This window comes from Tachypleus tridentatus, chromosome 10 (genome assembly GCF_004210375.1).
Source record: "Tachypleus tridentatus isolate NWPU-2018 chromosome 10, ASM421037v1, whole genome shotgun sequence".
In the NCBI taxonomy this organism is placed as follows: Eukaryota; Metazoa; Arthropoda; class Merostomata; order Xiphosura; family Limulidae; genus Tachypleus; species Tachypleus tridentatus.
Window position 1 is genome coordinate 158,196,757 of NC_134834.1, and position 16,858 is coordinate 158,213,614.

The 16,858-nt window shown below is 35.3% G+C and overlaps 1 protein-coding gene and 1 long non-coding RNA gene across 8 annotated transcripts in view; one reads left to right on the forward strand and one right to left on the reverse strand.

The window, feature by feature from the left end:
- LOC143230743 (uncharacterized) overlaps window positions 1-3,117 on the reverse strand; it is a 55,816-nt gene extending 52,699 nt beyond the window's left edge. Inside the window, exon 1 of the long non-coding RNA XR_013016612.1 lies at window positions 2,909-3,117. This is a non-coding gene — a long non-coding RNA (uncharacterized LOC143230743). The remainder of the gene's footprint in view (window positions 1-2,908) is intronic.
- Window positions 1-16,858, forward strand: part of LOC143230741 (discoidin domain-containing receptor 2-like) — a 325,468-nt gene that overhangs the window by 234,891 nt on the left and 73,719 nt on the right. The window lies entirely within an intron of this gene.

Below are 16,858 nucleotides of genomic sequence, written 5' to 3' on the forward strand. Positions count from 1 at the left end.
AAAGAACTATCAATGAATTGTATTAAAAGTTTGGGTAACATCTTAAACACTATAACACCAAGGGCGCTGTATTTGCGCGAGCGTGTGTGTTTGTGTGTGTATAATGAAGTGTTTGCGATGGCCTTCCGATCGCCTATGTATCGTAATATTAAATCCTTTCACATAAAATTTTTGAAAGCTACATTCAACGTTGAGAAAGACAATGGATATTATTAAGCTAAGAATGATGGCGCTCTCAGCGTATGGATTAAGATTGCTAAAATGATCACGTTAATCAATTACTTTAATTCTGGTATTCATTATTAGGGCTGAAATATAGCAAAGAAAATTTTTATTCAAGTGCAGTGCTAGGAGGTTCTAGATAAAAGTACGTTCAACCGGAATTCTGTTCAGTATTCCAAGATTGAGTTTCCTTCCAAAAGCAAGAGGATCGGGCCTAATCTAGTAGTTATACTTTAACTGTAAATCTGAGGTTTCAGGATTCACTATTCATTTCTGTAAAACGCCATAAGCATTTTGACGCCGTGGGCTCGCTATGAGGTCAAGTCCCATTATTCGGTCACACAAGTGGTTCTGTTGACTATCTACATTTCTGATAGTTTATCAGTTTAATATTAGGGTTGATTGTACACTGATAGTCTTTTATGTAGCTGAAAGTACCAGTAACGTTTGTACACCGAAAGTCCTTTATATAGCTAGAAGTAATCCTTCGTGTAGCTGAAAGTAATAGTAAAGTTAATTCAGTGAACCAAGGTGTTCTCAATTTGAAAAGTTCTTGGCATGGCCAGGTGGTCAGGATCCTCGACCCGCAATCTGAGGGTCGGGAGTTCAAATCCTCTCATACCAAACATGCTCGCTCTTTCAGCTGTGCGTGCGTTATAAAGTTATGATCAATCCCACTATTCGTTGGTAAAAGAGTAGCTCAAGAGTTGACGGTAAGTGATGATGACTAGCTACCTTCCGTTAGTCTTACATTGCTAAATTAGGGACGGATAGCGCAGATAGCCATTGTGTAGCTTCATCCGAAATTAAAAACAAACAAACAACTTGAAAATAATAAATGTATAATTTTTCTCTGTATACCACTATGCCATGTAAACATGTAGATGAAGACAGTTGTTTTAAAACAAATCCTGAACAAAGTATTCTATCTCTTTGAACAAACTATAAAATATTTAGTGATAATAAAGCGAATTCTACCTCACAACGCGTTCCGTATATTTGAAAGATTAATAGATGCTTACATAAAATGTATAGCCCATGATGGATGAAACATCTACCCATCCAACCTTCAAGGGAAATTAGTTCTTCCCGCCTATACCACGTATAAAACTTAAATCAGTTATGTGTTTGCCTAAAACTTTTGTGTGCTGCCAGACATTCACAAATCGAGATCTGAGCTGTGCATAACTTATCGCTAGGAGCCATGAACGGAAGTGTCAACAAAGAAATGTCATCTGTGTGTCGAGGGCTTCGACAGCTGACAGGTCGTTCACTTGGAACAACCACTTGGGGACTAGAACTTTTGTTATGTGCTTTCTTCTATCAACAAGAAAATACATCCTGCTTGTTAAAACGTGTTTTCAAGCAGACCCTATGGAACACCTGTGGTGGCATTTATAAGGTGAGGTGTAACTGACAAAAACAGCTATATTTATTTCGATGTCGCTTCTCGGCCAAAATGTAGTGCAGTTTATTTGATATTTTCTTATTAAACATCTTTTTAAGTTGTATTAATACACCAAACAGGCAAGATACTAAGTAAACGAAATTTCAGAGGTTCGGTGAATTATAATTATTCTTATCGTGAAAAGTTACTGACACCAATCTATATGCATCGGTAACTTTTTGTCTTCTGAATTACTGAAGTCAAGTGAATCAAACGTCGCGTGCGTTCACTGCCGCGAGTACTTTTCGAGTCAGGAAATCAAAGTTTAATCAAATTACTGACATCCTGATGTTTTTTATTTGAGCCTCGTTTTATATTTTTTTACGTAGAAACAGCTATTTTTTAAGAAGATTTATGCTTGATGTTGATAAACAAGTTCAAAAACAGCTATGTTTTAAACTCAGTATTGGGGTATTTAACATGACTCGGAGATACCAAGCTTGTTTGGTGGCGCATGAGAATTTCGTGTTTTCTAATACTACAATTTCGGAACACAGCTGTTTCAATGACAGAATTACAGTGGTTAATGTCGTGGTGGCTGTCCTTGAATGCTTAAAACTGATGGCAAGCTATGACCTATTCTATAACTGAATCCAAGCATTTAAAAATATAATACTGAACAATTAATTACTAACTAACTAACGCGATTCGTTGTTCGGCTTTCAAAGCAACAATGAAAATGTTTCATACCACGTGATGTGCTTCCGACGAGTTACAGCAAAGAGTTGATATTAGGGGGCTAAAATAAAATATAATAACTACTAAATTAGAAAGTATTACTAAAAGTGTTTTTTTTTAAGTTGTATGTGATTGTTTTCTCCGCTTTAGACACCAGAGTACGTTTACTGTCAAAGAGAATTCAGCAGATAGCCCAGTGTGGTTTTGCTATAAGAAAACACACTCACGCACACACATACTGTGAAAGAGAGAAAAATGTTAATACAGGTAGACGTATACATGAATATTACAGAATGCACTAGATTGAAATATAATTTTTATTTCGATTTAAGTGGCAGATAAAACATATTAGACTTTCAACTAAAAAAAACCATAGTCTAAACACAGTAAACAAGCTCGTATGAGATATACCACCTTTAAATAATGTTATAGATGCTTTTAAAAATAAGCCTAATAAATAATTTCAAAATTTTGCGTTGAGACTCTTAGGAATACTAAATAATATATGAAATTAAAAATGAAATAAATAAATTAAGCTTAAGATAAAAAAGTCAACTTAACCCTAAGGATCGCAGGAAAACAGCCATCCAAACCTGATTGAAACATGTAGTGATGGATTATTGAATAGTATTGTTAATGCTGTGTCAGGCAGACAATCCTTCTTTATTAGAGACGAGTTTTAACTTATCCATTGAAAGGTTTAAGAAACACTACTCCAGAGAATTACATACCGTACATCAGTATTGGGTCTCCGAAGCATTCAAATTAGACTGATGTGATGTTTTACTGGTTGCGTACGATCAAAAGTTCTATTTAAAACATTATGTGAATAGAATTACTTTTATGTGAATAGAATTACTTTTTCCCATAATAAAACGAAACTTCCAAACCATGTGGATGTATTCATCGGATAATATTACTTTAATGTGTGAAGGGCATCAGTAAAAAACGCATTTGATAGGAAATTGATCTCTTGAGAATCAGAAATAAGGTTACGACTTATTATATATGTACATATATAGCATAACGAAGTGCGTCTGTATGTAGCTTTGATATATTTAAACGTAATGCGTTTTTTATCATTAATGTCAGTTTCTTTTTAACACGACAAAAATAAGATAAAAGTGCTCCGTGAGAATTGAATACCACACTTGAAAGAGAGCTTCGTGATGTAATACCAAACTGTGCGAATACCGACTCATTGAAATTCCCGACTTATTTTACTTCTTTATGGAAATTTCAATCTTATTTATGGCTGTTCTGTGTATTACTTTTCTAGTCTACAATGCAAGTTGACTTTTAGTCATGCCACGAGTGTTGCTAGTGTTCTTGGATGCATGGCTGTTGTCACAGGTGGGTTATATGAGAAAAACTGATCAAAACTCAGTTGCAAGATGCCCATTAGTTATAATAGCTTTTGTACCTTATTGTAAAAAAAAAGTATATTTCATCTTGTATATTACAAATAGTTAGATAAATAAAGAGTCATTCCACGTATCTATTATAATAATACTCAGTTGTCGTATATCTTAAAAATTTTCGCGAAATTCCTTTCAATGGATGTAAACGAAAGGCAGATTTAAATATGGTTTAGTATACATTTTGTGTAAACTCGTTAAAATTTTATCAGATATTTTAAAAAAGACCTAATGTAAGGTCGTGTAATAACATTATGAGTTTATTTGATGATAGTATTAAGAACGGTAAGTTTTAGTCCTAACTGAACAAAAGCAAAAAAGTACATATGATACAGCGTTGATTTTATCTCATTGTCGAATATAGGCTGTATTTAAGAAAGGCTTAACTAATGTTGGGCATAAGACAAATGGATTTATAGATGTCGGTGTCTGTGATTAGGGTTATTTTGTATTATTCTAAAACTCCTGTATTTGAAGAAGTACTCTTGCAATTAAAATGCTAATTTCTTGGTTAGAAAGGTAATAGCAAACTAAAATATAATTAAATCTATTACTGATATGTCTATAACATGAAAAGATAACCAGGAAGTGGGATGATTGTATGGAAATGTTTCACGTTTTCAGAATATTTTAGGTAATCCACATCATAAAGCTTCTATGACCTTCTTACAAGTTTATAGCACATCTATGGCACATGTTAGAATGATTATTTTACGAAAAAGTTATACGTTTAATGGAAACCACTAGCAGCTGTGTTCCGTTTACGTCATATAAATTTATGACTCAATATATATAAATTTTATTTGTCTTTCTCTAAAAGGAAATACATCGTAATTTAATAAAAACTGAGTAATGTGTATAGAGTTAAAATCAAATAGTTGGTATTGAATAAAAATAATAAAACTAGCTTATTTTGGAATAAAGAAATTTTATTTTAATCAATATATAAAACTAATAGTTACACATATTAGCATTATAGTTATGAGAGCTTTACATATTAATAATACAGTCTGAATTAACACAATGTGCTAGGTAAATATAAACAAACCAGTTTATACTAATAAAACTCGTGAAAATACAAATATTGTTAAAGGAAAAAGAAAGTGGTGAATGATTAGGTTAAACAACTTTCTCACCAGGTGGTTAAGGCACTCGACTCGTACTCCGAGGGTTGCGGGTTAGAATCCCCATCACACCAAACATGCTCGACCTTTCAGCCGTAGGGGCATTATAATATGACGATCAACCTCACTATTCGTTGACAAAAGAGTAGCCCAAGAGTTGGCGGTGGGTAGTGATGACTAGCTGCTTTTTTTCTAGTCTTACACTGCTAAATTAGGGACGACTAGAGCAGACAGCCCTCGTGCAACTTTGCGTAATATTAAAAAAACAAACAAATAAAAACTTTCATCGAATCATCTGCGCCCTAGTTATGCAATAGAAATGCTGTACTTGCTAAATAGAAATCATTTGTTGTTGTATTTTCAGGTTCCATTATCACGAAGCTAACCTTACTGTAATATGTTCAGGTTCCAATACGGTGAAGCTAACCTTGTAATATTTTCAAGTTCCAATATGGCGAAGCTATTATTGTTGTAATATTTTCAGGTTCCACCATTATGCCATAGTTACATTTGTTGTTGAATTTCAAAATGCCCTCGAAATGTGATTACACTTATTGTTGTATTTTCAAATTTCCCCATGTTATAGTCACTTTTATTGTTGCTGTAATTCATAAGCTAAAAATAATTAAATACTTTAGGTATATGAAATCGCACGTACTGTAGGTGACCTTGTGTTAAGCCCAAGAAACTTCTAGAAAATGTAAAACAGAAACAGAGCTAAATGCAGAAATCTTTAAGCTAATAGAAAAGTTTCTATAGATGTATCATAACTTGTTTAGGATATTGTGCGATCGTGTTATATATTAGTGCATTTACATAAGACGAGCGTGGCTTAGTGTTTAGCCTGCCGAATTGTGAATCTGTGTGTTCGTGGTTCTCGTCCGTTGCCGCAAGTAATGGTCAAGTTTCATTGTTCAATTAGAATAGTCTAATCGTTAGCGATTTGTTTCTTTTTTAATTTCGCGCAAAGCTGCACGAGAGCTGTCTGCGCTAGCCGTCCCCAATTTAGCAGTGTAAGACTAGAGGGAAGGCAGCTAGTCATCACCACCCACCGCCAACTCTTGGGCTACTCTTTTACCAACAAATAGTGGGATTGACCGAGCATTATCACGCACCTACGGCTGAAATGGCGAGCATGTTTATGTGACGGGGATTCGAACCCCCAACCCTCGGATTACGAGTCGAGTGCCTTAACCACCTGGCCATGCTTGGCACTCGAAAGCAGTAAGTGTTGATGACTAGTTGCCTTCTCTCGAGTCTTACCAGCTCAAAACAAATGCAGGTTTGAACTTATGTAGCTTTGAGCAAATATCCAAATAACAGCGAAAAACTGCAATCTGAGATTCTCTGGTGGGTCGGTGGTAAGTCTTTAGAATTACAACGTTAAAATATATGGTTCGATCCCACGCCATGGATAGAGTGCAGATACTCCATTGTACCATTTGGGGCTATAAAAAAGCCCAAAGAACAATGTGTAGTCCAATTATGCTGATTTTATATTCACGTTTTATTTCTATCGATAGCGTCAAGTTAGGAAGTTTTGTTGCACCGGTAGCATCGTCTCAGTATTAATAATACCCATATTACCCATATATTAATAATACCCATACATACATTTGCTATTTGTTTAATAATAGTTGTTTGGGAATCACACTTTATAAAACCGACGTGCATATTCTGATCCTGTGATGAATCGCCTCAGACTCATGTGATTGTGTCACGGATAACACGTTTGGCATTCCACTATATAACTCATATATAATTCCTAACTAATCAATGTTTGATGCACTAACGGCCAAGTTTATGATTAGAGGACAATCTCGCATCACGTTTCGAGGAAGTATACTCCAGTAGAGAGATTTTTAAACAAATGTAAAGTCATAAGATGTAAAATTCGTTTCATTCGACCATGTTAATCTCCCTGATGCTGTTCCACTGAACTTTTGTGCCTTTGTTCTCCTTAACATGATATTAGGAGCCAATATTTCAGGTGTAATGAAGGCTTCGTGAAACTTTTATCAAGATGTACGCCTATGGTTTGAAACTTACTTCGCTCTCCTACACAGAAACTTACGTGCATAGCGTATTATCATACCTATTAAAAAGAGCGAGTACGAGAATGTAGGAAGTAGTTGTTCCATAGACAGCACAGTACGTAATGTAGGAAGTAGTTGTTCCATAGACAGCACAGTAGGTAATGTAGGAAGTAGTTGTTCCATAGACAGCACAGTAGGTAATGTAGGAAGTAGTTGTTCCATAGACAGCACAGTACGTAATGTAGGAAGTAGTTGTTCCATAGACAGCACAGTAGGTAATGTAGGAAGTAGTTGTTCCATAGACAGCACAGTAGGTAATGTAGGAAGTAGTTGTTCCATAGACAGCACAGTACGTAATGTAGGAAGTAGTTGTTCCATAGACAGCACAGTACGTAATGTAGGAAGTAGTTGTTCCAAAGGCAGTATAAACTTACTGTAGAAAGTAGTTATTCCGAAGGCAGTGCAGGTCCTGGAACATCGTTCTTATGGAGTACATTAAATTACAGTTTTTTCATTGTACTCATTTCACCAATAAAGATTAGAACAGTGTTTATTTACTGTTTTCCTTAATACGGACGCCTTGTTTAGCATGGTTTTGCATATGTCTATAAGAGACTACATTAATTGACAAGACTAAAAGAACATCAGTCCACAGTGTTATTCTGAAGCTCAGATGAAAAATTATGGACCATATGTTTTGCCGCCTCAGAACATTATAAACAAATCGCGAGCCAACCTTTCCACAAGCTGTATTCATTATCGTAAGCAGAAAATTTGTTTCCGGCACGGGTTTTGGAGCGATACCGGATAAAATTTCCCATCCAATGGAATGAAAGGCTGAAGTGTGTTCACATTTTAAAGACATATGTTCAACTTCAGCCGTAGTAGAAACCTAAAGCTTCTCCGGCGTTATTAATTGTAATTTGCATGTCTCGCTAGCAAAACGGTGATAACGCGAAATTAATCCTGATACATCACGAGGAAGCAGATGTTCCGAGCGGTGTTAGATAGAGCAGGACGCGAGTAGCGCGAGGTAACAGTAGCGATGAATCTCTCTCAGATATGGTAAATAAGTAACACTGAAACTTGATTCTATCTGAACCTTTGACAGCTAAATTACTTTATTAAACCTGTCTCATCATTTCATCAACGGTTCTTGTTTGAAAATGGCTCTTTATTACTATAATATATAAGAATTTACTATAAACTATATAATATCATGCAGCATCTCTTTTCTGTTGGGCCCCTAGTGGCACAGCGGTATGTCTACGCACTTACAGCATTAGAAACCGAGTTTCGATACCCGTGGTGGGCAAAGCACAGATGGCCCATTGTGTAGCTTTGTGCTTAACCACAAACAAGCAAACAAACGTTTCTCTTGGTTGGCTGTTTGTTCGCAAAGTAAATAATTCGTTCTTACGATCGTTGTTCCCACAAATTACATTCAGTTCGATGTTACTGTCCAAAGAAAACATTTCTTCATTTAAGTGAGTAAAGAGCAAAAGGGAGACTTTATAACTCTTAAATTCGGGGTTCCATCACTGTTTTCATTAATTCTTTGTGCAACTTTGTGCTTATTAACTAAAAATAAATGTGTTGATTTGCGTTTTTATATTTTGGTCAATAATATCGGTATATTGGCATATTTTTACAGGTCAAAACTTTTCGAAGGACTATAATAGTCACCGACTCAGTTGACTTATGATATCTTTTTAATATTGTAAAGTTATCATATATAAATTTATAAAGCATACCCATTAATGTTTTATATTTTTATTACTATACATGTAGCTCTGTGTTTTTAACAAAGCATTAGTTTATAAAATTAATTTAAAGATTCCATGACACAGCTGTTAGTGGTCAGGTTTTTGTATGAATGGATGGGCAGGATTCTGTGTGTGTTTGTGTGTGTGTTTTATATAGCAAAGCCACAAAGGGCTATCTGCTCAGCCCACTGAGGGGAATCGAACCCCTGATTTTAGCGTTGTAAATCCGGAGACATACCGCTGTACTAGCGGGGGGCCGGGGGGAGCAGGATTCTTTACAGCAGGTGTCTGTGACATGTTTGTGATAAATTTCAACAATAAACAAACAGCTCACCACCCACATGTTTTGAAACAATATATTTTTAAAAAAGTCAAACGTATATACAAATATTTATCACACAGTTGGTTATCACAGCAGTTTTCACAGCTTAAAATAGTAGTTTCTTTTGTTTCTTGTCAAATTCAACACAGGCTAATTCAATTATTTCAGAATAAAACTGACAAAAGAAATTATTTTTCTCTACTATGTTATTATAATACAATTGATGATAGGTTCTAGTAACATGACGCAATAACACAATAATCGCCAAATTACAACAACTGAGCTACACAACGAGTGATCCGCACAGTTGCAAAAAGAAACCTACGATAAAATAACTCAATTTAATACTTACGTTAGAACGAAATGGAAACATTCGAGTACATCTAACACTGCATCCTCCCCATACATTGAAAACAGGGACGTATTTGTGACGTATTCTAGTCACATTTGTAACGCTTCAATGTATCAAAGTAGTAGTGAATTTTAAACATGCACCTCATTGATAAAGTTTCCAAAAAATGCGACAATGCAAAGAAAAATAGTACACACTAAGAAATATTTTACCGTTCTACATTGCTGGATAAAATCTTAAAGCGAATGAACATAAAGAAAAAATACGCATTTTGCGTTGTTAGACTCAACCACTTATTTGAGTAGAGCTTCGAAAGATGAAAATAAAAATAAAAAAACTTTTTAGCATTTAATAGGGAAAATGTGAACACTATGAAATTAGCTAAAATAATAGCTCGTCAAAAGTTAAAGATCATACTGAAACGAAGCGTTAATCGGTAAACACGTAACAAATTTAGTCACTGTGTTCAAGCATTAGCGTTGTCAACATCTACCACCGACATCTCCTGTGTTACATTGGGTAAAAACATGGCAGTGGCTAAAACGTTGACATAGTTTGAACGTGGCAGAATTGTCGAGCTGCAAAAGCAAAGTCTCTCTCAACGTGCCATCGCTGGTGAGATTGGGCATAGTAAAACTGCTGTTGCAAATTTTTTAAAAGATCCTGAGGGATGCGGAACGAGAATTTCAAGTGGTCGGCCCAAGAAAATTTAGCCGGCGTTGAGCAGGAGGATTTGACGGGTTGTCCGGCAAGACATCAGCCGATCGTCGAACCAGATTAAAGCCCTTACGGACGCAGAATGCAGCTCAAGAACAATAAGACGGCACCTACGAGAGAAAAGCTTTAAAAACCTTAAATGTCTTCAAAGGCCACGCCTTCTACCACACCACGAAACAGCTCGGTTAAACTTTGCTGAGAAGCACCCAAACATGGGACGTAGAAAAGTGGAAGAAGGTTTTGTTCTCTGATGAGAAGAAATTTAACCTGGATGATCCAGATGGCTTCCAACGTTACTGGCACGATAAGGATATCCCATAAGAGACATTTATTACACGACACAATGGAGGAGGTTCCATCATGATCTGGGGTGCTTTCTTCTTCCATGGAACAATAGAGCTTCAGGTTATACAGGGACGCTAAACAACAGCTGACTACATCCGCATGTTGGAGATAGCATCCTTATTGACTGAAGGCCCTCGCTTGTGTGGAAATGACTGACTCTTTCAGCAGGACAACGCTGCAATCAACAATGTCCGCAGGACAGAGGACTTTTTCATGGCGAATAACGGGATTCTTTTGGACCATCCAGCGTATTCACCCGAACTGAACCCCATTGAAAATGTTTACGGTTGGATGGCAAGGGAAGTCTATAGAAATGGACGTCAATTCCAAACAGTGCATGATCTTCGTGAAGCCATCTTCACCATTTGGAATAACATTCCAGCCAGCCTCCTGCAAACGCTTATATCGACCATACCAAAGCGAATGTTCGCAGCTATTCGCAATGACGGCCGTGGAACTCACTACTGAGACCTTTTGTTGGGCATTTCCTACTCTGTTTAGAACTTTTTTGGTATGGTCTTAAACTTTTGACTAGCTAGTATTTAGGCTAATTTTATAGTGTTCACATTTTTCCTATTAAATGCTAAAAAGTTTTTTATGTTTATTTTCACTTTTCTTATTCTCATCTTTCGAAGCTCTACTCAAATAAGTGGTTGAGTCTAACAACGCAAAATGCATATTTTTTCTTTATGTTCATTGGCCTTAAGATTTTGTCCAGGAGTATAGATTCGTAAAAGATTATTCAAATTATGTTTAGCTATTAAATCTTGTCGTCGAAAAACTAAACACAAAAATAAGTCTGGATGTGCGTAAATCATTGTTTAAACTTATTATATTATAATAATATATGTTTGTTTGTTTTAATTTCGCACAAAGCTACTCGAGGGCTATCTGCGCTAGCCGTCCCTAATTTAGCAGTGTAAGACTAGAGGGAAGGCAGCTATTCATCACCACCCACCGCCAACTCTTGGGCTACTCTTTTACCAACGAATAGTTGGATTGACCATCACATTATAACGTCCCTACGGCTGAAAGGGAGAGCGTGTTTGGAATAATCTATGAGATAGAATATTTTGTTTGCATTACGTATAGTAAGCTTTTCATTATTTACAAAAACAAATTGTATAGATGGGTCAAAATTTTAATGAACAAATAGTAAGACAAGTTTTTCATATACTAACTAACAGAACTTTCACAGTGAAGGCTTTTTATTTTAATAAATGTTTATTTTACAGCCTTTAGTAAGAATTACGTGGATGCACAATACATGCAATACAAACTATTTACGGCCCGACATGGCCGGGTGGGTTAAGGCGTGCGACTTGTAACCTGAGGGTCGCCGGTTCGAATCCCCATCACATCAAATATGCTCGCCCTTTCAGCAGTAGGGATGTTATAATGTGACGGTCAATCCCACTATTCGTTGGTAAAAGAGTAGTCCAATTGTTGGCGGTGGGTGTTGATGACTAACTGCTTTCCCTCTAGTCTTGCACTGCTAAATTAGGGACGGCTAGCGCAGATAGCCCTCGAGTAGCTTTACGCGAAATTTTAAAACAAACAAACTATTTACTCCATATACCACTTTAACAACCAACTTATAAATGTTCAAAAATATTTGAAAGACATTCTTGGGTGATAAACAAACTGCATACAGAATTACAAATCATAGAACTACTTGAAAAATTCAGCTGAACAGATACAAAACACTTCACAAAACCATGAGTCGATACACGTAAGCTTCTTAAGATATGTGTATCATTGTATTTTAATACGCCACCATAGCTATTGTAAGAAATCTTGTCGCGTTTGCAATTGCAAAAGAATAAATAAGCTCTAAAAAGAATAAAAACATGCAAGTTATGGATCCACACGAATATACTTTAGTGGATATCTACACCCTTGTAAGAGCAGGATAAGGACCTGTACTGTCTTTACCTCAAGTTCAAAAGCTCACAGAAAACCTATCAGAAGACTCCAGTAACACACAGGGAGGCCTAATGCTTCAAACCATTCTTCTGGCATCATATAAATAGACTTTTCGGTGTATGTATTGCCTCCAATAATTCGATTCACAGAAATCTCTAGTCACATATGAAAAGCATAAATAAGTTTGATAAGTTTAGTCCGTCTGACTTATTGTATATAGGATAGAAAGAATAAACGAGAAGGCATTGACTGGATATTGAGCACATCCCTACTTTATAGGTTAGGGTTTCTTATCATTATGTGTTATTATATTATATGCTTAACACTTGTAGTAGATTAACTATAGATACTTTACAGGTTATGGTTTCTTATCGTTATATATATATAAGATTTGTTTACCCTTCTGATACATATCTGTTGATAAGCGAAATAAAATATATTTTTCATTGTATTGCACTGTAAAATGCCGTACTTTCTGTGTTTTTCCAGTTCGAATTGAACATGGCACGGCCAGTTGGTTAGGACGCTCGAGTAGCAATCTGAGGGTTGGGGATTTGAATTGCTGTTTCACCAACCATGCACAACTTTTCAGACATGATGACATTATAATGTGACGATCAATCCCATTATTCATTGATAAAAAAGGCAAATATTAGGATCGATAGTCACACTATAATTCTGTCATGACTAAAGAAAAAGATGGTCGGTGACAGTGATTTGAATCCCCGACCCTTAGATTGTTACCAGAGCGATTTAACCACCGTGCCATACTAAACCTAACCATCAGTCTCGGAGACTAGACTGTCCTCCAAAAAAAATTCCATCCCTGGGAGGAGACATTTGATTTTTTTCCATAGTCTTATAATGCCTTGTCTTTGGAAAAGGGGAAATTAAATAATAGTTTTAAGAGGTGATAAAGATTATTTACTTTATCAGACTCTTCCAAATAAATGTGTTTGTTTGTTAATGTAGGTTATATATAAACAAAACGTTTTTGCGGCCTTTACCTTATTATACTTACCAATTCACCTCGTTCTATCTGTTTCTCAGATTGTTAACCTACCAAGAGAGCACAGATATGAGATCTAATATTGGATAACTCCTCTCATCCATTACTTTTTACATCTCGTTCTCTTACAAATTGTCTGTTGCTTAACCTTAGTTTACTAATGTTATTTTAAACTAAAAATATGTAGTTTTATAACGTTTTTCTCTTGTTTTTTATTTGATTTCCAAACCCTAATTCAGAATTGTAATTTGAAAGTTTCAACAAAATTGCTTGTATTGGATATTCTGCTTGTGTTTTTATGTCTTTATGAAATGGCGCAAGGTAACGTTGCAATATAAAACTTGATATAAATTTTGACAAACCTTGCAGTTAAATGTAAAATTATATTTTAAACTACACAAATTGCTAAAACACTCAATAGTTAAAACAGTTCAGGCGCTTTAAATTATAATATTTTAACATTGAAAATTTAAACTGAAACGTAGATTGTTCTCGATTTCTTTATTGTTACTGAGAGCCACGAGATGGCACTACATAGCAAATACATATAAATTTATTTGGATAATTGCATAAATATACTAATTACTTAAACTTCAATCGATGAAAAGTCAAATTATTTATTGAAGTTTGATTTTCTCATATTTAAATTATATTTTCCACGTGCTTACAAAGTAATTTTCATTGATATAAACAGGCCATCTTAAGTAATTTTTCAGGTTTAAGCGATCCTGTCCATTAGCAAGGTTTTCCGATAACGGAGTTTGCGTAAACACAAGAAGTTAATTTCTTCCTAAGTTCTACGTTAAATATACTGATAACAACAAAGCTTTGATAACATGCTTTTCTGGAAAATCCAGAGCAACGTGCAAGTGCTAATGGAATAACGTCCAATTAAGCCCATCAATCTAACCTCGAGTCATCAAGATAGAACTAACGAGCTGACGCGTCAAATAAAACTGCACGATAATTCGAAGTTAATGGTTGTTATGGTATCTTTCTTTTTACCTTGTAACACATTGAACGTTAATATATATAAACACAGCTTTTCAGTTTTCAATTTCTGTGTTATTTTATGTTTCCTTTTGATTCTAGAAATTCGAATTAGGAAGAAATGTTAAAATTAAATTACCATTATTAAGTTACAATATTAATTATTTGCTAAGTACCGTAGTCTACTCAGGTGGTAGTTAAATTTTACTAGAAACTGTTGCAATAACGATTTTAATTTGAAAAATTGTTAGACTTCAAACTTTCAGGCCCGGCATGTCCAGGTGGGTTAAGGCGTGCGAGTCGTAATCTGAGGGTTGCGGGTTCGCATCCCCTTCGCACCAAACATGCTTGCCTTTTTGGCCGTAAGGGCGTTATAATGTGACGGTCAATCCCACTATTCGTTGGTAAAAGAGTAGCTCAAGAGTTGGCGGTGGGTGGTGATGACTAACTGCCTTCCCTCTAGTCTGACACTGCTAAATTAGGAATGGCTAATGCAGAAAGCCCTCGTGTAGCTTTGCGCGAAATTAAAAAAAAACAAAACAAAAGCAAACTTACTTTGATTATACAGGGATGTATTACAACTTCTGATTAGTTATAGAGTTATGATAAATCTATGTTAGGTATTAAATTGATCTTTCCTCACGATAACTTTTACACATGCATAAAGTCATTCACATTACATTTTGAATAAGATATAATTACAGTATGTTGTTCAGGACCTAAAACCAGCTTTCATTATATCCTAATGTAGGAAAGATCGTGTTTTGGTAAACTTAGTTATTACAAACTTGTTTACAGTTAAAACAGTTTTACACTGATTACTTCAGTAGAGCTTAGTTAATTCGTGTATGCATTAATAATGCTAGAAGCTATTCGAAAATGTAAGGACAGTACTAGGTTTGTTAAGCCTCAAGAAACGTCAAGTAATAAACATTGTATTTTTCTACAACTTCTCTCTTAATCAGAGAATGGATTTAACATCGTAGACTCTTTTTCCTCCAGCAACCAATTTGGAATCTAAAATATTATGAGTGGTTTTCCTAATAATACAAATTGTCTCAAATTGCATTTCTGTATAAAAATGATTCCTGAATGCATTCTAGTTATTCATTTTGTTGCGAACAAATTTGGAGGCGTTCTCATAAAAAATGGGATATTTCCCACTGAAGAAGAACCAACATTTATCTATTACCGGAGCGCCCTCTAAAATATTTAACCTCGTCTTAAGAGCCTTCGCCGTCACCTAACAGCGATAGGTTGTAAGCTTTCACGCTAATGGATGCGTTTCCGACTCTGGCTGCAGTGTCATTTGGACTGGAGCCTCAATCTTGTTACTGTTGATCAGTTGAGATCCAATGGACCATGTGTGTACCCAGACTATTAAGTGAATTAGCTCAATGATAGTGAACCTCGTCGTAAGGAGTGAACTCTCTCCTCTTTCGAAGCTAAATCAATTTCGCCAATGCGGAAATCTGACCAGTTTGCTTCACAGTACATAATTTCTGATCTTTTATATGCCAAACCTAGTTGTTGAAATTATCTGTTTGTTTTACAGTTAGAGGGCACCTAATAAAGGCACAACAACATTGATTTTCAAGAACTGTATTACTATATTTTGACAAAAATTCCAGTAAATGTTTCTCATTAGTTTCTGCTAATGATTTACTGACTTTCTACAGTTAATTGCTTATAACCAGATTTTTATTTGTTAAAATACACAATTAAAGTTTTAAATTCTAATATAATACTCGTGTACACCTACATTCTCTATCTTAACAAACACATAGCCCAAGTTAAACTGAATGCTATGTTCTAAACTATCACTTGCTCATTAGTGGCACAGCGGCAAGTCTGAAGGCTTATAACACTAAAAACTTAGTTTCGATACCACTGGTGGACACAGCACTGACAGTCTATTGTGTAACTATGTGTTTGAACGTTATACGTCACTTAAGTTGGTATTATACAACAGTAGTAACCATAGTATACAGTTATAGTACTGTAGCCATGATATCCTGGCACTTAATTATACAGTGCTGGTACTACAGTTATACTATAATAGTACACTGTACTTAATTATACAGTACTGGTACTATAGCCCTGGTGTGTTGCTACTTAAATATAAAGACAAGTACTGGTCGTTTTATATTAATTCTCAGATAATACAAAGTACGAGTTTCGAATCTGATATATTAATACAAAACTGACCAGTTTTGATGTAAGCCAACACACAATTGTACGATAATTGTTAAAAGTATAATGGTACGTTTGTGCCTAAATACACATCAGTGTTACTCGTGTTCTTATGCTAACACATGTCGAAACACTGTTTATTGGTCTTAGCAAGGTAGTACTTTGCTATATGGTGCACATTCCAGCCTTAAAAAGATAGTCATTAGCTGCACAATACTAATACTTAGTTATTCAGCACTGATTCTAAACATGATAGAACATAACAAAGTTGGTATACTATAACATATTCTTTACTTTCACTCAAAAGTTCTTA